Below are 27,369 nucleotides of genomic sequence, written 5' to 3'. Positions count from 1 at the left end.
TAGTTGTGTGGATGTTGATAAGTGATGTGATGGGGGGAAAAGGTTCTTATTCACTTAATTTTGGAAATGCTAGGTTAAACTGAGGTAAACAAGCATCAGGATTTCTGAGAGCTTTTACCATCCTAATGTGGATTAAGAGTCTCCCAGAAGGAGACAAAGAAAACAGCATTGCTCAAAGTGTTTTAAACAGAGAAATTTTTTTTAAAGAAAACACTATTAAAGTAAACTTTCAGAGAAAACTAGTTGTGAAACACCAAGTCAAAGATATGATAAATGTGAAGGATTTTGTGAGTGATTGTACCAACATAGAAAAATATAAGAAAAAGAAGTCAAAATTGACTCCAGATTCACTAAGTGTAGAAAAAGTTGGTTTGTTTCAATACTTCAATTACTGACTATAAACCAGAGTAATATATCCCATCAGTAACAGTAACAATGGTGCACTTGGTGTCCAAACCAAAATCTCTTGTTATGCCATTTCAATAAGTTGAAAGGTCTCTCACAGTGATTGGGGAAACTGTTGCTTCCTAAATGGGTGAACATCTTTCAGTACCAAAAGATTTAAAATTAAGTGTAGAAGTGTTTAGGACTTCCCTGGTGTTTCGGTGGTTAAGAATCTACCTGCCAATGCAGGGGACACAGGTTCAATCCCTGGTCCAGGAAGATTCCAAATGTCCTGGAGCAATAACCTCATGCGCAACTGCTGAACCTGCAACAAGAGAAGCCGCCACAATAAGAAATTCGCACATTGAAGCTAGAGAGTAGTCCCCACTCACTGCGACTAGAGAAAGCAGAAACAAAGACCCAGTGCAGTCAAATAAATAAATAAATAGTGTAGAAGTGTTTAAAAGAGTTAAACTTTAATAATAAGATTTTTTTTTCCTTTGGCACATTGGTATTCTGCATACCTGTATCATTAAAAAACCCCTGGAGGAGGGCATGGCAACCCACTCCAGTATTCTTGCCTGGAGAGTCCCCATGTACAGAGGAGCCTGGCGGGCTACCGTCCATAAGGTCAAAAGAGTAGGACACGACTGAAGTGACAGCACACACACGTACATCATTAAAGAACATTTGGACTATTCAAGTAATATTTCAGACTTATAACTCTAATTTAAAAGGTACAATTGAGTAATTTATTTATTTTACTTTTTCATCATTATTAAGGCATGTTTTACAAGTAAAAATTGTTTATCTATAGGTTATACACTATGAATTTTTAAGTAGTACTTGAATAATTGATTTAGACTGGTGATTTTAGTTGGAATCTTACTATTAAGACAAACCAAATTTTACTGTATTAACAAGTTTACTCATTTTTTTCAGATTTATAAGAATTAAGAGCCTTGAGAAGATTTTGTTTATAAAAATAGATTACAGTGTTTGTGAGATAAATCAAAGGTATTAAATTCAAAAGTAAAGGTTGAAAGGTTTAAGTGAGTCTAATTAACTATGTTTATGAATGTTCCTAAATATTAATCCAAAGCTCCTTTGGATTAAAGTGATAGCTAAAAATTGCTAAACTTATAAAAAGAATAAGATTTGTAAGGTGAACCTGAGAGCTAATGCATGAACTTTTGGGGGTTTTGGTTGTTAGCTTGATATTTTTTTTTCACTTGTAACTTCAAAAATTGAATGATAATTTTAAATATCAAAGTTATCTTTTTCTGCAAATGAAAGCCTCCACAATCTCAGAGAAGTCAGCAGTGATTGATGAGTAGATTATGGAAACCTCAGAGAGAGCCCTTTGGGTAGACTGGTAGAAGCTGAGCACAAAACTTCTGGTGGTGAAGATACAGAGGCAGAGTCATAGATTCTGGTATTACTTTCCTATTGCTGCTGTTGCAAAAAAAAAAAAAAAAGAATAGTACAACTGAGTGACTGAAAAAAAACACAAATGTATTCTCTTACAGATCTGAAGGTCAGAAATATAAGATGAATCTCACTGGGCTAAAATCGAGGAGTCAGGAGAGCTGTTTTCTTCCTGGAAGCTCTGAGGAAGAATTGATTTCCTCACCTTTCTCAGCTTTTAAAGGCATTTTGTGTTCTTAGCTTATGGCCTCTTCACACATTTTTAAAACCAGCAGTGTACCATCTCTGAAACTCTCTTATCTTATGCCTCACTTTTCCGTCTTTTAGGAATCCCTGTGATTATGTTGAGCCCATTCAGATAATCCAGGATTTCCCCATCTCAGGATCCTTAATTCAACCATACATATAAAAATACCTTTTGCCAAGTAAGGTAACATATTTACATGTTACAGGGACAAGGATCTGAACACCTTTGGGAAGCTCATTATTCTCTGACCATGATTATTACTCAAAACACTTAACAAAGAAGGAAGACAGTTTATGGCATTGATACTTTGAATGACAAAAAGTTTATTTTATTTATTTGGCTGTGGCAGGTCAGATCTTTAGGAGACCCTGGTGGCTCAGACAGTAAAGAGTCTGCCTGCACTGTGGGAGACCCAGGTTCGATCTCTGTGTCGGGAAGATCCACTGGAAAGGAAATGGCAATGCACTCCAGTACTCTTGCCTGTAAAATTCCATAGATGGAGGAGCCTAGCAGGCTACAGTCCATAGGGTCGCAAAGAGTCGGACATGACTGAGCGACTTCACTTTCACTTTCACTTTGCCAGATCTTTAGTTATAGCATGTGAGATCAAGTTCTCGGACCAGGGATCCAACTCAGGCCCCTACATTAGGAGTGCAGAGTCCAAGCCACTGAACCACCAGGGAAGTCCCAACAAAAAATATAATGGAAGTACATTTGGTAGGCAGAGAAATAAAGTAGTTAAGAAGGAAGGAAAAACTTAAAAAATAGTGACTAAGTGGGTCCAAGAGAACCCAGATGGAGGGTCACTCATGGAAAGGAAAGATGGAGACTCCTTCTTGGGCCAGGAGCAGAGAACAAGAGGAAGAGTAAAGATGTCAATAGATTTAGATAAAAAAGAAGGAGGTTAAAGGACTTCGTCTCAATAATTTAAATTATTTCAGTGGAAATGAGCAGCCCTACAGATAAGATGAAGGAATTTAAAATTCTAGTTAATATTCCTCCTCCTGAACCCTCCCAAGCTCCTACTCACTTCCTTCAAAATCACTAAATCACCATTAACCCTACTCCATGCCATTTTCATTGGACTTTGTATATATTAATAGTTAACTAAATGTGAAGCAATATAATCTGGATTCAGACTGCCTAGATTTGCATTCTCATTTTATCACTTAATAGCATAACTTGAACTGCATTTTAAGAAAACAGAAAGATAACTTGTCTGTGCCTCAGTGTCTCATATATATAACTAAGATAGTAATAGCATATATATCATAAGATTATTATGAAGATTAAATGTTTTAGCAAATTTTAAATGCTTAGATCAGTGCCTGGCACAGTGGGGGAGGAATATAATAAATATTCAGTTCAGTTCAGTCACTCAGTCATGTCTGACTCTTTGCAACCCCATGAATCGCAGCACGCCAGGCCTCCCTGTCCATCACCAGCTCCCGGAGCTTACTCAAACTCATGTCCATCGAGTCGGTGATGCCATCCAACCACATCATCCTCTGTCATCCCCTTCTCCTCCTGCCCCCAATCCCTCCTAGCATCAGGGTCTTTTCAAATGAGTCAACTCCACGTGAGGTGGCCAAAGTATTGGAATTTCAGCTTCAGCATCAGTCCTTCCAATGAACACCCAAGACTGATCTCCTTTAGGATGGACTGGTTGGATCTCCTTGCAGTCCAAGGGACTCTCAAGACTCTTCTCCAACACCACAGTTCAAAAGCATCAATTCTTTGGTGCTCAGCTTTCTTCACAGTCCAACACTCGCATCCATATATGACCACTGGAAAAACCATAGCCTTGACTAGATGGACCTTTGTTGGCAAAGTAATGTCTCTGCTTTTTAATATAATAAATATTAGCTCTTGTTATTTCCAAGAACCTTTCATGGATTTATATTGATCAATATTGATATTTACAGCTTTATTTGTGAAGCTCAAATTTGTGATGATTTACTCACATATTTATAATTTTTGAAAGTCTATATACACAACTGCAATATGGTAGACATTGATCAACACTGAAAACGTAAAATGCTGGATAAAATATTTTAAAACCTTATTCGATGGATAAGATGGCAAGGAATTAAAGAATAGGCTTCCCCAATGGCTCTGCCATAAAGAATCCCCCTGCCAATACAGGAGACATGGATTTGATCCCTGGGTCAGAAAGACCCCCTGGATGAGGGCATGGCAATCCATTTCAGTATTCTTGCCTGGAAAATCCCATGGACACAGGAGCCTAGCAGGCTACAGTCAATAGTGTTGCAATGAGTTGGACACAATTGAGCGACTGAATATGCACCCATGCAAGCAAAAAACTTAGTAAAACTGAAACCTAGAAGGGAAAATAGAACAGTGAGGTTCATTTAGGCCTTGAGTCCATTTGCCAAACCAGGTCAACCTGAGTTTTTCATTTTTTACAACCTTGAGGGCCTGAGAAGTAAGACTTAAGTTGAGGCATCTAATAAGAAACTATCAGACATAAAAACAGACTTATGGACATGGGGAGAGGGAAGGAGGGGGAAGGGGAGATGTATGGGGAGAGTAACATGGAAACCTACATTACCATATGTAAAATAGATAGCTAATGTGAATTTGCTGTGTGGCTCGGGACCTCAAACAGGGGCTCTGTGACAAGCTAGGAGGGTGGGGAGGGAGCTGGGGGGAGCTGGGAGGGAGAGGAATAGGTTTACCTATGGCTGATTCTTGTTGATGCTTGACAGAAAACAACAAAACACTGTAAAGCAATTATACTTCCATTAAAAAATAAATATTTTTTTAAAAAAGAAAAGAAACTCTATGCAAATAAATATGGGACTCTAAAGAACAACACTCCCAAACTAAGAATAAATTAGTAATGATCCCTAAACTCCACTGAGACTTGCAAAGAAAACTGCTTATCTCAGATTTATTTGTAAACACAGCTGGCCTTCATGTGGGTTTACAGCCTAAATTCATACTATCTGAATGGAGCAGAAAGCCTCATGCCTATATGCTTAAATTTTCAACAACTTTATGTACATATATGCACACTATACTTAGCAGCTGTGGGATTATGAGTAATAGGATACTTTAAGGACTTGGTTTATGAAAGTTCTGCAACTGAAGTTGACTTATCTTTTTATGGATATAAAATTACATTTTTTGGCATATCTTTTTGCTTGTTGATATCACTTTCCTAAACATAAGCACAGCCCTTTTTCCACCTATGGTCTTATTAAATCAAGTTTTCACTCATGGCAAATATCCACTATTGTCTAAGAACCATTATAGAGCCATCCACCTAGGAATCTGAATGAGATAAACATAGTTATAACTCCTCTTCTTTTTAAAATGTAAAGTATATTCCATTTCTGTTTCTCTTCCCCATATTTAGGAAAGTGTCAGAAACAATTTAAGTCACAAAATTGAGGCTACTGACACAGGCTACTTAAATTGAAAAAAGTAGGGAAAACCACTAGACCATTCACTTATGATGTAAATCAAATCCCTTATGATTATACAGTGGAAGTGAGAAATAGATTCAAGGCCTTAGATCTGATAGTCAGAGAACCTGAAGAACTATATACAAAGGTACATGACATTGCACAGGAGGCAGTGATCAAGACCATCCCCAAAAGAAAGAAATACGGAAAGGCAAAACAGTGGTCTGAGGAGGCCTTACAAATAGCTGAGAAAAGAAAAGAAGCTAAAGGCAAAGGAGAAAAGGAAAGATATACCCATTTGAATGCAGAGTTCCAAAGAATAGCAAGGAAAGATAAGAAAGCCTTCCTCAGTAATCAGTGCAAAGATACAGAGGAAAACAACAGAATGGGAAAGACTAGAGATCTCTTCCAGAAAATTAGAGATACTAAGGGAATATTTCATGCAAAGATGGGCACAATAAAGGACAGAAATGGTAGGGACCTAACAGAAGCAGAAGATATAAAGAAGAGGTGGCAAGAATACACAAAAGAACTATACAAAAAAGATCTTAATGACCCAGATAACCACAGTGGTGTGATCACTCACCTAGAATCAGACATCCTGGAATGTGAAGTCAAGTGGACCTTAGGAAGCATCACTGTGAACAAAGCTAGTGGAGGTGATGGAATTCCAGTTGAGATATTTCAAATCCTAAAAGATGATGCTGTGAAAATTCTGCACACAATATGCCAGCAAATTTGGAAAACTCAGCAGTGGCCACAGGACTGGAAAATCAGTCTTCATTCCAATCCCAAAGAAAGGCAATGCCAAAGAATGCTCAAACTACCACACAATTGCACTCATCTCACATGCTAGCAAAATAATACTCAAAATTCTCCAAGCCAGGCTTCAACAGTACATGAACCGTGAACTTCCAGATGTTCAAGCTGTGTTTAGAAAAGGCAGAAAAACCAGAGATCAACTGCCAACATCTGTTGCGTCATCAACAAAGCAAGAGAGTTCCAGAAAAACATCTACTTCTGCTTTGTTGACTGCACCAAAGCCTTTGACTGTATGGATCACAACAAACTGGAAAATTCTTCAAGAGATGGGAATAGCAAACCACCTTACCTGCCTCCTGAGAAATATGTATGCAAAGTAATGTCTTTGCAACAAGAGATTTGTTGGCAAAGTAATGTCTCTGCTTTTTAATATGCTGTCTAGGTTGGTCATAGCTTTTCTTCCATGGAGCAAGTATCTTTTAATTTCATGGCTGCAGTCACCATCTGCAGTGATTTTGGAGCCCCCCAAAATAAAATCTCTGTTTCCACTATTTCCCCATCTATTTGCCATGAAGTGATGGGACCGGATGCCATGATCTTAGTTTTTTGAATGTTGAGTTTTAAGCCAACTTTTTTCACTCTCCTCTTTCACTTTTTTTTTTTTTTTACATCGTGTGCAATGCTAGGCTGGATGAAGCACAAACTGGGGTCAAGATTGCTGGGAGAAATACCAATAACCTCTGATATGCAGATGACACCACCACCCTTATGGCAGAAAGTGAAGAAGAACTAAAGAGCCTCTTGATGAATGTGAAACTAAGATCATGGCGTCCAGTCCCATCACTTCATGGCAAATAGATGGAAAAACAATGGAAACAGTGAGAGACTTTATTTGGGGGGGCTCCAAAATCACTGCACATGTTGACTGCAACCATGAAATTAAAAGATGCTTGCTCCTTGACAGAAAATCTATGAACAACCTAGACAGCATATTAAAAAGCAGAGACATTACTTTGCCAACAAAGGTCCATCTAGTCAAGGCTATGGTTTTTCCAGTAGTCACATATGGATGTGAGACTATAAAGAAAACTGAGTGCCAAAGAAATGATGCTTTTGAACTGTGGTGTTGGAGGAGACTCTTGAGAGTCCCTTGGACAGCAAGGAGATCCAACCAGTCCATCCTAAAGGAAATTAGTCCTGAATATTCATTGGAAGGACTGATGCTGAGAAACTCCAATAGTTTTACCACCTGATGCAAAAAACTGACTCATTGGAAAAGACCCTGATGCTGAGCAAGATTGAAGGCAGAAGGAGAAGGGGATGACAGAGGATGAGATTGTTGGATGGCATCACTGACTTGATGGATATGATTTTGAACAAGCTCCAGGTGTTGGTGATGGACAGGGAAGCCTGATGTGCTGCAGTCCATGGGTTTGCAAATAATCAGACACAACTGAGCAACTCAACTGGACTGACATTGGTCTCAAGGATAAGACTTCCACACGAATGATTTATCTGAAAAATTCCTCATGAAAGATTCACCTGGTCAGCTCCAGAAGCTTGAGAATCAAGACCATGGAAGTTACATTCTGGGATAATGAGCATGAGGTTGGATGCCTCACCATGCAGAAAAGAGCCTAAATTGTTTAGCATGATTTGTTCCTGCTTGACTTATTTCTTTAAGATCTAAATCCCCACTGTCATCTGCAGCCTCTATAGAAAAATATGGAGAGTTCCTCCTACGCAGAAGGTAGATTAAACGCGACAGTTGCTTTGTGAGTGGAAGTTCCCATCCAGCACTCCCTGCACTGCCACCTTTCTGCTGACTCCAGTGTCTCTACAGGACCGCATGCTAGACTGAAAGGGAGCCACTCTGGTTGGTGTGACCCCTCCCAGGGCCAGGGGGCCATGAGCCAGCATGGTGTGGGGTAACATAGGGACTCTTCATCACCGGATACACCTACTTCTACCAGCAGGATTCTGCCATTTAGGAAAAATTGCATGCAGATATTAGAAGGAAAAGTAAGCAAGTTTCAGTTTGAAGAAGCAGCTAGTAAACACAATCTGTAAATTAGATCTATTGGTACACCTTTCCAAAGTATGGGAACACCTGCCTAGTGCCAAACCACCTCCCAAGATTCTGGCCACCTGTGACGGTTAATTTTATGTGTCACCTTGACTAGGCTATGGTGCCCAGTTGTTTGGTCAAAGGTGAAGGTTCTTTTTAGATGTCATTAACATTTAAATCAGTAGACTTTGAGTAAAATAGATGACTTTTCACAATAAGTGGACCTCATCCAATTAGTTGAAGGTCTTAAGAGCAAAGACTGAGATTTCTGTCTTTGATCTTTATCCTAAAAACCTTATTCTGGATAGATTTCCTTAACAAAGCATATGTGATTTTTTTTTCTTCTTTACATAAAGCTGTAAACAATCTATATATAGAAAACATTGTCATTTTTACAGTTTTAACATTTGGAGTGAATTTTTTAAATACATGTTTTGGTGAGATTTCAAAAATTAAGATGATTTTGTCAACATTATATACAGTATTAAAAGATATGTTTATCACAATTCTGTATAAAGAGGGAAACTACTACATAAAACTTAAATAACATTTTCACCACTTTTGCTAATCTGTAAGGGGAAAAAATTAAAGACAAAAGCTTAATTTAAATTAGTCTTGGACTGTTAATACACATAGATATGCAAGCCAAAGAATTCCTAATATTCCAAGAAAAATGAGTGACTTACATTTAAATATTAGTGAACACTAAAGAAAACCAGGCACCAAACCTGAGAATTAATAGACTTTCAATTATTTCAGATATTGGAACCAACAAACAGAATATAAAATCATAACTATTAATACATTAGATTTAAAGCAAGGAACAAAATACTATAAAGAATAAGCAAGGAACTAAATACTATAAAGAATAAGCAAGCGTCTTACAGAACCAAATAAAATGTCTAGATGTGAAAACAGTAATAACTGAGATTTTAAAACTCAGAAGATAGGTTCAACAATAGATTAGACACAAGATAAAAAGATAGCTTGTGAACTTTAAAATATACCTGGAAAAAGTTACTAGATGAGAAGGTTTAACAGAAATCTTTATAAATCTGAAAGAAGAGAGAGAGAAAAAGTCTATTTTGAAGAGATAATGGAAATGATAAAAAAAAAATACATGAATCCAGAAATTCAAAAAATCCAGAGAGTCCCAACAGAACAAATAAAAGGAGATCTACACTTAAATCCACTATGGTAAAACTCCAGAACACCAAAGCATTTCCATGAGGGCAGTCTACTTTGTGCACCATTGCATCCCCTAGAATTGGGCCCTCGGTATGTACTTGATGAATGAATAATAGAAGATTATAGTCAATGTGAAGGTCATGTGTTTGAAAACATGGTTGTGGCATATTTCTGAATAATGATTAAGTCTATATACTCACTGATGTCTGAAATGGGGTAGAATTTAACAGTAGAGTTGAGAAGGTAGAAACATTGTGATTATATTACTCTATATTGTTTAATACCTAGAATATTCAAACAAAACCAAAAAAATCAAATATGCTATAAAAATATTTATTCTTAAAACTAGTTATTGTACCAGGGCAGCCAAAACTATTTTGTTCTAGAATTCATTTCATGCTGGCCTGGAGAAAATATTGAGAACCTGTGGTAGTCATGGGAACTGCTCACAAATATTCTGACCTTCTCGCATTTCAGGAACGTGCCTTTTGATTGCACTTTTCTGCCTGTGGGAAGTTAGAGGTTGCCATACGACTTGCTTTGGCCAATAAAACATGAAAAGTGACAGTGTTACTTGTATTGGGGAGTTTTAAGAGCTAGTGAATGATTTGCCATTACCTTTCTTTACCCTCTGCCATGACACTGCTCCTGATAACAGCTGCTCAACCTGGGTCCCAGACAAAGCAGGCCAAAGCCCCTAGTGCTGCTCCATGTTGGACATATACTATGAGTGAGAAACAAACCTTTGTGGTTTGAGGTCACTGAAACTATGGGTTGCTTTTGCTGAATGAGCATGAACCAGCCTTTCTTAATTAATAAAAAGTCTCTACAGAGTTTCTACACTTCTGTAGAACATTTGGCCTAACCTGCAGGGCTTAACCTCTAGTGCTTAAGGGTTTCCCAGGTAACACTAGTGTTAAAGAACCTGCCTTCCAATACAGGAGACATAAGAGATGCAGGTTTGATCCCTGGGTTGGGAACAGCCCCTGGAGGAGGGTATGGCAACCCACTCCAGTATTCTTGCCTGGAGAATCCCACAGAGCATGGTGGGCTACAGTCCATAGGGTCACAAAGAGTCAGACACAACTGAAGCGACTTAGCACACATAGTGCTTAAATTCCAAATTAGAAGATCCAGATTCCGTATTCAGAAACGTTTTCTCAGTGACACAAAATCTCAGTATGTGGTGCCAAGTAAAGCTGTAGAACTGTCTTTTCAGGCAGTGTTTGAGAAGGGAATGATGTCTAATCTGGTTTAGGTTACAAGCTGCCTAATGATAAGGCATTATATTATATAACCACTCAGATTTCCTCCAGACTTCTGGTTTTACACTCTTTAGTACAATACCATGGCTAGAAAGAAATAGGTCATAGAGAAAAGCAGTATGGTTCATATTCTAGGCTAATCAGCAAATTCTATAGAATATGTTAGTTATTTTAATATTCACAGTGATTCTTCAAAACTATTAAAATAAAACTGGTGAAGTATAACAGCCCTTCTTATAAATTAAAAATTAAGGGCCAAGCAGTAATGTGTATAGTGCCTGTAATGTGTGTAGTGTAAAACAGTCACTTTTTCTTTCTTTGAAAAACAAGTTTATCACTAATGAAGTTCCAATCACTAGGCTAGACTCCACAGATACAAAGATAAATAGGAAATGGCTCCTATTCTCCAGGGCCTTATAGAGGCCCAATAATCACCTAAAAATCTGATTACAGGACAATGTGTTAAATGCTATATATATATAATATATATATAATATATTATATTATTATAATAATATATATTATTAAAATATAACATATTATATTAATATAATATATAATATATTCACTTATAAATATATAAATATATATTTAATATATGTAAATATATTTAATATATTTGATTATATTATTATTGTATATATTACATTATTGTTTTAATTATAAAATATTTTACTACTATTAAAAATATATACATATATTTAATATATAAATATATATATTCACTTATATAAATATATTCACTTAAATACAGCTTTAAGTGATCACAGAAGGATAAAAAAATAAGGAACAAGATATGTCAAAGAAGGCTTCCAAAGAGAAAAAAATCCACGTATTTAATTGGTGATGAAATGTTATGTATATATGTATACATATACAGAGTGAGAAAAAGAGATACATATATACATATTTAAATTCAGATTTTAACTAATGTAAATGCATGATGTATGCCTTTAAAATGGATATGTGAAAATGAGTTGAACATTTTGGAACAGAAACAGTAAGGCATAGCAAGTTTGGGTTTATCAATTTTCAAAAGACACCTTAAACATGATGACCTCTGTCTTTGACAATTCAAAAGAATTGCAGGATCCTAAAAGTTCTTGGGTTGTTACCTAAGGTAAGTAACCTTTAACCTCTGAACCTCAATTTCTGATCTATAAATTAGAAACAACACCTACACTGAAGGACTGTTCTGAGGATTAGGAATAACAAAGCATCTGGAATGTAGCTTGCAAATAATTTGCCTTCAGTAAATAGCAGTTACTGTTGGATGTGTTATTGTTAGAATTAGGAAGACAAACTGAAACTGCACTGACCTTGAAACATGCTGTGGAAGTCATGCTTTTGAACTAAGCCTTGTCAGGACTGTGTTACATATTATCTTTCTATTTTCATTTTTTTGTAAAAGTATGCTATAACTCACAAACACAAGTTTAGCATCTGGGCTCTTTGATTATTTGAATTTAGAATCAACAGGAGTTTATAGGTCTTAAGGAAATGAAAGGAGTAGAAGCAGAAACATGATAAAGTGGAAAATGGATGAGGAAATGAAGGATTCAAAGACATCTGGCAACTTCAGTCATCGAATCAAAATATTCATGGAGCAATGGTTACTGCTGGAGGCTTCTTCCAGGCATAAAATTTCACAAGCATCTTTAACATTCCTTCTCTGCTCTACAAGTAAGGCAAACTATTCCACAGTTAATAAGTGCCTGGGGTGGTTATTATTTTACCTCTTGGTTACATAAATTACTCAAAAATAGCACCGATGTTTTCTAAATATCTGTGCAATACTTTAAACAGTAGATACAAAATAAAATAATAAGAAATGAGAGCAGATATAATCTCATCTAACAAGCTTTTTATATGCACTCCATTTTTGTAAAATAAGATGAGAACACAGTCAAGAGATTAGAATAATTTCTCTTTATCACTGCAGCTGATTAGGAAGTGAAGATTTAGTAATTAGATGGGTAATGTTATACATAAAATAACATCTGTGCTTAGAAACTCAAATCTGTATTGTTAAGATATGTTGAGAGAAAATTCTCTGTGGGTCTCTCATGTTTCTTCAAGTCTTGCAAGCAGAAGCACTGACAGGTTTTGTTCCAGACTATCTCTTCAAGGAAGTTTGTATAGCAAACAACCTTGAAAAATGGATATAGTATCTTTCTGTGAAATAGGAGGGAAGAGGGCAGGGCACAACCTTTAAAAGACTGACAGAGCCAGAGGACACAGACCTAAACTGATTAGAACCAAATAGGTCCAAGATGGGGAACAAGTCGACTTTTACTAGAACTTGAGCCTCAATACATGCTCATTGTAACACATCAACAAGCTAAATGACACACCCACAGGCACCATGACAGTTCCAAGGCTGACCACAAATGTCAAAAAGTGGGCAGTGGCCCAATTCCTGGAAATCCTCACCTCTTCCTCAAAATAGCTGACATACTCCTCCTATTCATTAGTCTATGAAATTACCCACCCTTATAAAAAAAACTCTGTGGTGTTGAAGAAGACTCTTGAGAGTCCCTTGGATTGCAAGGAGATCCAACCAGTCCATCCTAAAGGAAATTAGTCCTGAATGTTCACTGGAAGGACTGATGTTGAAGCTGAAACTCCAATACTTTGACCACCTAATTCGAAGAGCTGACTCATTTGAAAAGACCCTGATGCTGGGCAAGATTGAAGGCAGGAGGAGAAGGGGATGACAGAGGATGAGATTGTTGGATGGCATCACCAACTCAATGGACATGAGTTTGAGTAAACTCCAGGAGTTGGTGATGGACAGGGAGGCCTGGCATGCTGCAGTCCATGGAGTCGCAAAGAGTCGGACATGACTGAGCAACTGAAGCTGAACTGAACTGGTAAAAACTGATATCTACATACCCTGCTGCCACTCTCAACTTCTGAGATGGCCTATACTCTGTCTGTGGAGTGTGCTTCTCTCTAAATAAAACCACTTCTTAACTATCACTTTATCTCTCACTGAATTCTTTCTGTGATAAGACATCAAGAATCTGAACTTCATCAAGTCCTGAGATCAGGTGTCTGATCTCAGTTAAAACACCATTGGTTCAAGTCCCATTCTGAGTTTTGGCTAGGTTTGAGTCTCCACACATGACGTCAAGTTCCAATCTGAGTTTGCATGTTTCACTTGGAAATAGAAGGCAGATTTATTTGCTGTACATGTAATAAAAAGAATGTCTCTCTACAAGGTAAAGACAAGGCAATTTGCTTCCCAGGTGCGTCAGTGTTAAAGAATCCACCTGCCAATGCAGAAGTGGATCAGGAAGATCTCCTGGAGGAGGAAATGGCAAGCCTTGAAGTGATGGGAGCGGATGCCATGATCTTGGTTTTCTGAATGTGGAGTTTTAAGCCAACTTTTTTACTCTCCTCTTTCACTTTCATCAAGAGGCTCCTTATTTAGTTCTTCTTCACTTTCTGCCATAAGAGTGGTATCATCTGCAAATCTAAGGTTATTGATAATTCTCCAAGCAATCTTGATTCCAGCTTGTGCTTCATCCAAACCGGCATTTTGCATGATGTACTCTGCATATAAATTAAATAAGCAGGGTAACAATATACATATTTTATGCATTCTTTTCCTGATTTGGAACCAGTCTGTTGTTCCACATACAGTTCTAACTGTTGCTTCTTGACCTACAAACAGATTTCTCAGGAGGCAGGTAAGGTAGTCTGGTATTCCTATCTCTTGAAGAATTTTCAACAGTTTGTTGTGATCCACACAGTCAAAGGCTTTGGAGTTGTCAATAAAGCAGAAGTAGATGTTTTTCTGGAATTCTCTTGCTTTTTTGATGATCCAACGGATGTTGGCAATTTGATCTCTGGTTCCTCTGCCTTTTCTAAATCCAGCTTGAACATCTGGAAGTTCATGGTTCATGTACTGTTGAAGCCTGCTTGGAGAATTTTGAGCATTACTTTGCTAGCATGTGAGATGAGTGCAATCGTTCAGTAGTTTGAGCATTCTTTGACATTGCTTTTCCTTGGGATTGGAATGAAAACTGACCTTTTCCCATCCTGTGGCCACTGCTGAGTTTTCCAAATTTGCTGGCATATTGTGTGCAGAATTTTCACAGCATCATCTTTTAGGATTTGAAATAGCTCAACTGGAATTCCATCACCTCCACTAGCTTTGTTCACAGTGATGCTTCCTTGGGCCCACTTGACTTCACATTCCAGGATGTCTGGCTCTAGGTGAGTGATCACACCATCGTGAGAATATCTGGGTCATGAAGATCTTTTTTATATAGTTCTTCTGTGTATTCTTGTCACCTCTTCTTAATATCTTCTGTTTCTGTTAGGTCCATACAATTTCTGTCCTTTATTGATCCCATCTTTGAGTGAAATATTCCCTTGATATCTAGAATTTTCTTGAAGAGATCTCTAGTCTTTCCCATTCTATTATTTTCCTCTGTGTTTGCATTGATCACTGATGAAGGCTTTCTTATCTCTCCTTGCTATTCTTTGGACCTCTGCATTCAAATGGGTATATCTTTCCTTTTCTCCTTTTCCTTTAGCTTCTCTTCCTTTCTCAACTATTTGTAAGCCCTCCTCAGACAACCATTTTGCCTTTTTGCATTTCTTTTTCTTGGGGATGGTCTTTATCTCTGCCTCCTATACAATGTCATGAACCTCCATCTATAGTTTTTCAGGCACTCTATCAGGTCTAATCCCTTGAATCTATTTCTCATTTCCACCGTATAATCATAAGGGATTTTATTTAGGTCATACCTGAATGGTCTGGTTGTTTTCTCTACTGTCTTCAATTTAAGTCTGAATTTGGCAATAAGGAGTTCATGACCTGAGCCACAGTCAGCTCCCGGGGTTGTTTCTGCTGACTTTATAGAGCTTCTCCATCTTTGGCTGAAAGAACATGATCAATCTGATTTTGGTATTGACCATCTGGTGATGTCCATGTATAGAGTGTTCTCTTCTGTTGTTGGAAGAGGGTGTCTGCTATGACCAGTGCATTGTCTAGGCAAAACTCTGTTAGCCTTTGCCCTGCTTTGTTTTGTACTCCAAGGCCAAATTTTCCTGTTACACCAGGTATCTCTTGACTTCCTACTTTGCATTCCAGTCCCCTACGATGAAAAGGACATCTTTTTTGGGTGTTAGTTCTCCACATTGTACACATGGTGTTAGGGAGCAAGAGAAAGTAACATGAAGATGAAAATTATACTACTTGTTGAATCATAAACATTAGTCCTTTTCTCTGATCCAGGAGTCTCAAGTCTTTGCTCAGTGTATGGTCAGGCCACTCAGGATGGCTGTTCTCTTGCTCTCCACACATTCTCTGCTCGACCAGTGCCTGCTTCATCTACAGCCTACTCACAAGACTGACCTTCCTACCTACTTCCCGCAGGCCCCAGCTAGTGATTGTTCTTATCAAAGGGGCAGTGAAGGGTGTGCCCTTCTGTTGGTTTCGCTGGCAACTAGTGAGCCAACTTGATGTTAATGCCCCCCCATAACTGTCAATCTCCGCTTCCTCTGGGGAGCAGACTGCCACCATATCTTGCCCACCATCTGCTGCACATGGTGGGGTGTTGCTCCAGGACCTTGCTTCAGACATATAAACTCTCTCTGTCCATTAAATCATTGATTTCTCTGTCACTGACTCCAGGCTCTTTCTTCAGTATTGAAGCTAGGCAAGCAGAGGCCTTGTAGGCCTGCAGAGTATGGCCCAATGGTCAGCACCCATTAAACCGTGGCAGGCTGACTTGTGCATTTGAAATTAACATTAAGTCTCAGACCCATTACAGGTCTTGAGAAAACATAAATTAAAAGTTAAATACTTTGTCAACCACAAGCACACTTCAGAAGAACGGTGCCTTTGAACTAAATAAATATTTAATGAGAATCTAGCATGTACAAAGCACAGTGACTCAATTCTCAAGTTCCAAACTCTATTCATATTAATATGAGAGTTGACTGAGAATGCAGACATTAGCTTCTTTCAGCAGAAATCTAAGTTTTGAAGACCTCAGGAGACTTAAGAAACAACAAAGTTCCACTGAAATGTGGATACAATGCAATGGATTCAAAGTGACACAATTCTAATGTCTCTTGACAAACTTATAAGTTCCAAAATGCATATATATTCAAATGTCAAGCCTATGAATGCTTAAGTCTAAATTGACAATGATAGACTTGAAGTCTGACTTTCAAGATTGGAGGAATAAAGTGGCATAAACTACAGCTCAAATTTCTTATACCTCATCAAATATTGAACCTATTCTTATTACATCCAGTCCTTACTTTTGTTGTTCGGTGGCCAAGTTGTGTCCAATTCTTTGCAACTCCATGGACTGCAGTACCCCAATTCCTACTATGCTCATATAAAAATATGTACTTTTTGAAAAGGAGAAATGTGTTTAACTTCAAATTCACTATAGAGGGACTATATTTTATTATAGAGGGACTATAGTTTATTATTCAACCAGGGACAGTTTGGGGCAGTGAAAGGGGGCACTATTAATTATACTGAGACAAGATATTTTGACCTATTTTACCAGCAAAATGGGTTTATTTGGGAAGAACAAAGAATCGTAATTCAGGACATGCAAGCTATGGTGAACCACAGGCAAGTCTGAAGAATGAAAGAGAGGATGGTTGTTTTACAGAGGAGAAAAGGGAGTTAGAGGGGCTATTATAAACAGAGTTCATTGGAGAAAAGTGGGAGCTTGAAGTGTAGTGGCTTTTCATTGGCTGCATTGTCGCAATGTCTCACTGGCTGAGATGCTGAGCAAGGAGAAATTCTTCCTCCTTCTGGAGGGTAAAGAACTGGCATTCCTCAGAGCTATTGTGGTTTCAGATTCAGACCACCACAAGAAAGTGAATATCACAAATAAAGCAAGTCACATGAAGTTTCTGGTATCCCAGTGTATACAAAAGTTATGTTGACACTATATTAAGTGTGCAATAGCACTATGTTTAAAAAACAGTGTAAAAAAAAATAAATAAATAAAAAAAAGAAAGAAAAAACAGTGTATACATCTCAATGTTAAAATAATGCTATTGAAAAATGGTTCCAATAGACTTGCTCAATGAAGGGTTTCCAGAAATCTTCAATCTTTTAAAAAAAGAAAGCAAACAAGCAATATCTGCAAAGTGCAACACAGCTAAGCACAATAAAATATCTGTAGTAACCTTCTTCCTGTTGGGTCTGCAATCGGTATGGAATGGTAAGGCAGGAGCACTCCCCCTTCTGACCTCCTGAGTGCTTTTTTAAATGAGGCTTCTATTTATTAATTTTCACAGACTTAAACCAAGACTGAGACAAATAACCAGGCTGAAGATTCCAACTTCTTCCCTGATAGCTCAGTTGGTAAAGAATCCGTCTGCAGTGCAGGAGACCTGGGTTTGATCCCTGGATTGGGAAGATCTCCTGGTGAAGGGAAAGGCTACCCACTCCAGACATGACTGAAGATACCAACTACATTTCAAGGAGTGCAAAGAAGCAATCCTTTAACAAAACCGTACAGAGTTGGAGGGGATGGGGGGGAATGTTTTTGTATTCAGCTCTAGTTGCTAACCTGTTCTCACTTTCAGGTTTGTTATAAACTTATAATTAGAGCAAAGCTAGCCAAAATCTAACATATTAAACAAGGGAGCTTTGCAAATAATATTTTCAAGTATTTTCTGGGACTAAGCTCAGCGTACATTTATTTCTCATAGTTATTTTATTTTGAAATGACTTGCAAGATCTCATTCAGTGTCATCCCTGCAGGGGACACAAACTGAAACTAGCATCAAGAGGAATTGTAATGTTAATTCCCTAAATACCACACTGTTAATTAATCTCAGTGAATAATAGGATTTCTGATGCAAATTGTTCTCATGTCATCCATTGCCTAAAGGTGTTTCTAATGATCTATGTGAAATGTCAGAAGCTATGCTTTAGTCACCATGTGGTACAGAATTTGGGCAAACAAGCAAGGAAATCTGGTTGATCTGACGTTGGGGGTAGCTAGATCAACAGAAACCTGTTAGACAACTTGAAAGAATTTTATTTTCCCAGGAGAGTTTTCTCTTCCTCAGGAGCAACTGCAATGAAATTGGGACAGACATGAAATTTCATTAGGAAGTAACTATAATGGACAATGAGTAATGTAAAACAACTCTGGTCATTTCTCTTCAAGGCATACTTCCAGGGAGGTTTGTTTTCCTGTTTTTTAAGCAGGTAGTTGCTGAAGAATTCATCTGGGCATTGATGTTGCCATTTGAACGTTCTGAAGAAAAGGATTTACATTAGGTAGAATCAAATTTAGCAATCCAAACATTGTTATTGTTGCTTCTCATTTTTTTCCACGTTGTACATCATTGAACTATGTATGAACAAGAGATTGAGATATGCTACAGTGGATAAAATGCTTATATCCTCCTCATCTGATTGATTGCTGCCAGCAGAGAATTTCAGGGTTTTTGGCATTCTTCTTTGACTTCTTCAATTCTAAACATTGATTTACCCTAAGAAAGTACAGACTAGGCATTTATTTATCTACAGAAAACCTTTCCCTCTTCGGGGTTGCACAACTGTGATAAAGACTGTTCATTGCCTTTCACTATCCATTATCCCTTTCTTTCTTTTAGTATTAGGTGGATATTTTGTGTCCAAGGTAGAGCCTATACTTCCTAGCTCCCTTGCAGTTAAATAAGGGTTCTAAATTCCTCAGCACCCCTTTGCAGCCAATAGGATGATCTAAAGTAATGTGAAAGCCACATAAGCCACTTCTTTCTCCCTTTCTGAGCATTGGAACTCAGATGTATTGGTAGTGAACTAACTTAAAACACGCAACCAAGAGAAATGGAGCACGACCCGGCAAGTGATGGACCTCTGTGTGTCTCCCACGACTTGTTTGTAGCAAAAAAAAAACACTTCGTTTCCTAGGCCTTCCCCAACTTTCCAAAAGCCAACTCAAATTGTTAATGATTAGAGATTTGAGAAGATGTAGAAACAAAGGAAGAGCAGTCAAGTAAGAAAAGTAATAGAAACTTGAATACTGGTTGAATGATAGATAAAACAGAGTCAGCACTCCTAATTCTTTCTCAATGGATATAGACAACAATTAGATGCACATCCTTGAGCTGTTTTACAGAAACCAGGACCCCACCAGATAGACACTGTTGATTACATGCATAGATCCCAGACTGATTGTGATCTCGGGTGGCCTTGGCTCGCAACAGCTTGGGGCAGGGCTTGGATTCCCAGACAGAGACTGGACTGAGTCAAAGAGATAAAAGCACTAGATCCTAGCCTAGACAGCGTAGTCAGTGACAAGGTCCCTGGCCCTTTGGTTTTGCAGCAAAGAATTTCCACAAAGTCAGAAAGTAGTGAAGCAAGTCAAGTATTATTAAGAGGGAAGAAAAGAGTGTGTGGCTAGACACACGGTCAGACTCAAGGAGAGAGAGAGTCACTGAGTGGCGCCCTTCTGACAGTCTGAACTACTTCTATGGGGCATTTCTTCTGAGTTTCCTTTGGCCAATCATTTTGATTTGCCTGATTCAGGGTCCATATTTGGTATACCTCAGGATCCTCTCAAGTGTGCACACACATCTCTCAGTCAAGATGGAGTTTCCTTAAAAGGCATCTGGGTAGAGCATCCCTTGACATTACTCACCTCTTTGGCCTGCAAGGAGCCTTTCTGTGCATGTGTGGTCAGGGAGGTCTCCTGACTTCAAGAATGAGAGATATGTGTTCTGGGCAGGGCCCAGCCTTCTCCCTTAATTGCTCTGCTACTCATCTTGGAGTTTCAGTCAACAGAGAATGAACCTCTGATAGCTTTACCCTGGTAGGGGTGTGGGGTGCATCTGCTTCCTGCCTCAGTTGGAGCCAGAAGATTGATGATTATGATTCCCAAAACATCACGCAGTTGTCTTATCACCAACCAATCAGAAGAATGTCCATGAGCTGATCACATACCCTAAAACCCTTATCCCTAACTTTGCTTTAAAAAAAAAAAGTTCCTATCTTGTTTAAGCCATTTTTATTTTGATCTCTCTTAAAGTAGTCAACTAGTATTCAAGCCAAAAATTATTACAAACTATTTTAGGATTGTCCTGCTTGTTATTTATCTGAGATAACTTTAAAAGTTGACATGTGACTGATGAATATAACTATTAAAGCACAAAATCTAGTCCAGGGATTGATTAGAAAAAAATTTTCTGGAAAAAAAAATTTTTTCTGAACTCATATGCTAACTACATTTCATTGTTCATCAGCAAACCTGCTTGTATTTTCATGCATTCTGAGAAATAGCTTAGTAAATTGAAATTTTAGAGTTGAAATGTAGTTACTTAAAAATAAGATGTGACTTTTTTTCAGGAAAAAACAAATTAAAATGGGGGGTCTCCCAATTTCACTTTTATCTCTTTATATTTAATATCCACATAAGAAAAAATGAAATTCTGTTATTAACACAGTAGTATAACAAACATACAAGATATTTGTCAACCATGAACACTGGTGAAACAACAGTCTGTCTATCTGCTGAGAATTTACTTTGATAACATCAAGAATTTATGGTGTATGCCATCATTTCTTTAATCTTCATCATCCAAAGTTGTAAGATTTACTTTGCAATTATTGGCTATTTCTGTTATTTTTTTTCTCTTGTAAATTAGCTACTTGGATGAGATAAGTGAAAATTTTACAAGAAGATCTACAAAACAATTAAAAAAAAAAAAACTAAATTTGTTAAGTTCATTCAGCAAACCTTTGTTGAGCAATATACTAGGTCCAGGAGATTTAGCAATGACTAAGATAAGCATTTCCCTCAATGATGATAACAGATTCTTGGAGATATAGATAAAGAAAATAATTACAAAAGAACAGGAAGAAAATTTCAATCACCAGAATTTATTAGTGGAAGGCATTGCGTTGTTGGAAGATTTGGCTATGCCACATTAAATGAGGGTATGACTCCCAAGTTTCATACTCCAATTTTTTTTTTAAATATTGATTATAAAGAATAATGTGGCCTACTAACTGATTAAATCAGTAATGCAAATATGTGTATAAAACTGAAGCAGATCTGATTTCTTATGCAAAACAGAAGTACCAGGAAGGAGGTTGCTTTTGACTTATCAGATCTCCTTTAAAGGATTTCTCAATATGGTAAGAGGTCAATAGACTGGAAGGTAGAATTAAAAGACAGTTAGGGGAAGGAGTGGAAGAGATTAAGAAGTTCTAGGTAGGACCCAAATTATAGAGTCCTATAAGCAATATGTCTATGGGGTTGCAAAGAGTCGGACACGACTGAAGCAACTTAGTAGCAGCAGCAGCAGCATAAGCAATATTCAACAGTTTGCACCTTATTCTACAATGAGAGAACTGAAAGATTTTAAGAAGAAAAGTGAGAATTAGATATGCATTTATAATGATCATTCTAGCAGCAATATAATGGAGACTGTTCCATGGCCAGGTAATAAATAATATGGCATACCCAAAGGCACTGCCTTCATGATGAGACGAAAGGATGGACTGAAAAGATATTTCTAGACCTGATCAGCTGGATGTGGGAGATAGTAAAGAATTTGGGATTTAGGATAACTCTCAGGATTCTTGCATGGAGAACTTGATGTTGAGTTGAAGTGTGTAGGATCAAAATATAGGTGTCCTGTTTACTTTTCCTTCTTTTCTAACAATTGCAGAGATCTGAACAGTATTACATAAGCTAAAAGGAAGGAGCTAGTGGAAGTAAATTATTTGAAAATAAGAAAGACAGAAGCAACGTTTGTGATGTTTAGCACCTGGAACATAGTAAGGATGCAGTAAGTACTTATTATGGTGGATTTCCATGGTGGTGCAGTGATTAAGAATCTGCCTTGCAATGTAGGGTATGTGCATTTGATATCTGATCAGGGAACTAAGATCCCACAAATCACAGAGCAGCTAAGCCCAAACCACAACCACTGTGTCCGGCACTCCAGAGCCCATGCACCACAACTAGAGAGCCTGCGTGCTTCAACAAAAGAACCCACACACCACAACTACTGAGCCTGCATGCAACTAGAGAGTCCACATGCTAAAACCAAAGATTCTGCATCCTGCAACTAAGACCCAGCATAGCCAAATAAGTACACATTTTAAAATATGTATTTGTTTGTTCTTGGAATCAAAATTACTTTCCTCTCAATGATTCACATTTCCAAATTAGTAAGGTTTTACTCTATTTTATTTTGAATATTACATTACTTTTAACAGGATAATTTTCAGTACTGTTTTGATGGCCTGATTTTGAGATGAATAGTAGTCATAATAAAAATAATAGCTACCATTTAACAAGTACTTGGTATGTGCTTTACAGAAAACCTCACCTCTTATAAAACTCCTTTAAGTCAATGTTATTTACAAATAAGAAGTCTGAGACTCATAAATATGAAAAAATTTATCTGTGTCACAGTTAGTAAGGTGTAGAGCCAGGTTTCAAGGCCAGGTCTGAGGTCTCTATAATCTAAGTTCTAAATCATTAGGGTCTATTGCCTCCTGGAAAATTTGTAAATACAGGCCTTTCCTGAAACTCTTCTATGAAAGTTTTAGAGTGAAATAATTTAAGTGTTGGTACAAAGAAAAAGATCATTCATAATTACAATTAAAATCAATTGATTTGTTTGTTCTTCAAAGTTAAGATGAGTTTCAATCTTGTCAGCCAAAGAGTATAGTTTACTTTCTCATCTAAGATAGCCATTCTCACTTGTCAGAAGTATAAAATGCAAAAAGTATTGAATATATAATTGGATGGTTTATTGCTACCAATATTAATAAATTTTGTTTAAAATGCCTTCTACAGAGTATTTTTATCATAAATACAACTTAATTTTTTGCTTAAAAATATAAAAAGAACATTTTATGAGCTTTGTAAATTTTGTGTGATGTTGGAAATTATTTATGTATTACATTTGATAGGTGGCACGGATTCTGTTCAGAAGTGAGAATGCAACTGCAACTATAAAATAAAATGGAAATTTTCAATTGATCAAAAAAAAGTTTTCAGATTAAATGTCGCTGAAATGCAAGTATGTATTTTTCTTAATTGCAGACTTTATGAATGATTTATGACAACCTTGTAAAACATAGGGGGAAATGATGGTTTTCCAAATCATCCCATTGTTATTAATAGATCCTCAATTATTATTGGGTGTCAAAATCCTGAAATTTCAACCCCAAGGAAAAAGATCATCCAGGTTGGAATTACCAGATTAGCTATATGCACATCCAACCCCTGTGAGAATAGGATACACCAGCAGCTTCCAAGGCAATTGCCCTTCATCAACAGGAGAGAAGACAAACAAAACAAAACAAACAAACAAACAAAAAACGAAAACACCCTATTCAAATCAATTAAGATCCCCTTTCCCTGGTAGCTCATCTGGTACAGAATCTGCCTGCAATGCAGGAGATCCCAGTTCAATTTCTGGGTTAGGAAGATCCCCTGGAGAAGGAATAGGCTATAAACTCCAGTATTCTTGGGCTTCCCTGGTGGCTCAGAAGGTAAAGAATCCACCTGCAATACAGCAGACATGGCTTTGATTATTGGGTTTGGAAGATTCCCTGGAGAAGGGAATGGTTACCCACTCCAGAATTCTTGCCTTGAGAATTCCATGGACAGAGGAACCTGGCAGGCTACAGTCCATGGGATTGCAAATAGTTGGACATGACTAAGCCACTTTCAGTTTCACAGAAAAAAAAAAAAGCTTCATTTTGGTTTGAGAGGCCCTTGCTCCAAACTGATAATTCAAAGTCCTCTGTTCTTATTGGTTTTATTCCCCTTAATTTCTTGTTTTTGCCTTTTCCCCTGGGAAATCCCATGGACAGAGGAGTTTGATGGACTACAGGCCATGGGGGTCGCAAGAGTCAGATATGACTTAGGAACTAAATCACCACCAGCTGACTGACTCCTCTCTCTGCAGGGGCAGAGGTAGCTGTAGAAGCGCTGTTCATGATGTCCACTAATAGCCTGACATTCCAGGTACACTATGCCCCTAACTGCAGAGACCCAGAGACCAGGTCAGTCCATTTCCCTGACACTCGCCTCGTTTACAGCTGATGCACAGTAGCTTCTAGCCTATCTCCTGACAGAGGTCAACTCTAGGGAAACAGGGCAACCAAAGAAAGAAAGAAATGAAGGAAAGAAAAGGCCTTCACAGTGAGTGAGGGCTTACATTTTACTGAGTCTCTTTTTGTTTGCTAATCAGGGTGTTTTTGCCTCAAGGTGGAACGCAGAAGCTGTTGAAGCTATCAATATTCCAACTTTCTTCTCCCATTCTCCACGTCCCTTCTGGCACATATTGTCTTTGATTCTCCAAGAGCTTTATTTTACAACTGGGGCAGAGAGATGCATTTGCTCTACCAGGAGTGTTAAGTCAGGGGGGAGGTGTGGAACAAAAGGGCAGTTGGGGAAGAGGAAAGAATAAAGACCAAGAACAGGGGAAGTTTCTGGAAACAGGGGCTCACATTGGGAACTGTTCAAGAGAGAACTGCAAGCCCTGATAACAAAGTGTGACACTCAGTAGAAAAGAAATAGACTTTCCACCTCAGCAGAGAATCCAGAGATTCTCTGGCTTGCCAAGGACAGGATGCCCTTAGAGATGTCATCTTGGACATAGATATTGGCATTCCAATAACAGGCATTGTCAACTGGGAGCCCTTCCCAAATGGCAAACTGAACTGTAGGCCTCTGAGGGTCTTATAATGGCTATTAGGAAGGCCTAATGTGGGTCAGCTCATTGGTAAGAGTTCTAACTACCATAATGTGGTATTTAAGAGTAAATATATAATCACATTTTGCGACCACAGCCTGGTAAAGTCTGAGACATCATGTTATACCTACATGTCCATTCATTTCTGATTAACCAACCAAAGCATCATTTGACATATTAATGTCATTGTGTAATATCAAAAACTATTTTTTTCTGACTTTATTCTGGGCTTCATCTTTTAAATCTTCACAATTTAATTAAAATTTCTGTTTTTGAAAATGGCTGAATTCCAGGATTTTTAAGGCAAGTGATGGTGAGGCCAAAATAAAAGGCATGGTAAGGTCATTTTGTTAGGGGAAGCACACTGATTGAAACTGCCCACCCTGGCCAGGCACCATAGTAACCATTTGCATGAGTTGTTTTAGGACAGGAGGTCCTGGTAAGGAACAGGGAACTAATAAGCCTCCACCAACCAGAAGAGTTCAGGAAAGGTCAAAAGGAGACACCACCTGTCCAACCACCTCCCAGAATACTTTACATCCATCTTGGCTGAACAAGGGTGCACCACCAGGAAGAACTCAGTCAGAATGATTGGCTAAGGACAACCCGGAAACTAATCCCATCACCATAAAACCCCGAGACTGCAAGCCATGTGACAGAGCTGGTCTCCTGGGTTCCCTGACCCTACTGCTCTCCACCCGGGTGCCCTTTCACAATAAAGTCTCTTGCTTTGTCAGCACATGTGTCTCCTCAGACAATTCATTTCCGAGTGTTAGATAAGAGCCCAGTTTCGGGCCCTGGAAGGGTCCCCCTTCCTGCAACAATTTCTGCAAAATTTTCAGCAAATATCAAACTTAATTTAGGATGCAAGGGTGGACGTGAGGAGGAAAGTCACAGTTATTGTCTGGGTATCAGACCAGAAACCTTCAGATGCCTGGTAAAGAGTAAAGAATATAATAGCCACAGGCAGTAACTGGCAGAGATGAAAGAGCAGAGGAAACAGGATTTGAGAAGACTCCGGCCAGTCCAATCTAACTCCAGTACCTTATAACCAAGATACTTGTTGAGAACACATTTGATCAAGCACCTCTTGAGGTGGCTTAAAGCCATGGCCCTTTACCTGAGACTTTGTGTCTCCTGACCCTTGTGACTGAGGGCTGTATATACCCCTGCCCCATTTAATGAGGATGTGATTTACTATAACAATATAATTTAATAAATAATTTAAATAATATAATTTAAAGGCTTGTTGAACCTGGCTCACTGACCCAAAATATCATCCTCACCAAAGAGATGTAACTAGTTAGTTATTATCAGTCAAGATGCTGGGTCCCCAAGATAAGCAGCCACTGCTACTCCCTGAGATAAAACTTAATGCTTACTGATTCTAGAGAAAAAGCCAAATCACTATCTTAGTTTTGTGGGCATTAAGCTGTGTTTCTGAAGAGCCAATAGCTTCTGATTCCACTTATTACTGGCAGATATTCTCTGGAAAAAGCACAACACTCTTTGGCTAAACCCAAATCAGTAATGAGACATACAACCAAATATCAGAAGTAAGAGGGTGGCATCAAACCAAACACAGAAAAACCAGCTGGAACAACTGGTCTTGTTGTTCTAGTTCTGAAAGGAGGACCTCCTCATCCCGACAGGAGTTTACTGTTTTTTGGTGACCAGAGAGAAACATGCTGGAAGAAGAGGAGTATGTTATACAATTATGCCTACAGTTGCCTTTGGCAGCAATTTCATATATATATATATTTGGCAGCAATTTATATATATATGTATGTATGTACATACATATGTGTGTATATGTATACATGTGTGTATATATGTATGTGTATATATATGCATGCATATATATATAGG

Source organism: Cervus canadensis, chromosome 17, assembly GCF_019320065.1.
Source record: "Cervus canadensis isolate Bull #8, Minnesota chromosome 17, ASM1932006v1, whole genome shotgun sequence".
In the NCBI taxonomy this organism is placed as follows: domain Eukaryota; kingdom Metazoa; phylum Chordata; class Mammalia; order Artiodactyla; family Cervidae; genus Cervus; species Cervus canadensis.
Note: the sequence above shows the minus strand (reverse complement) of the source record.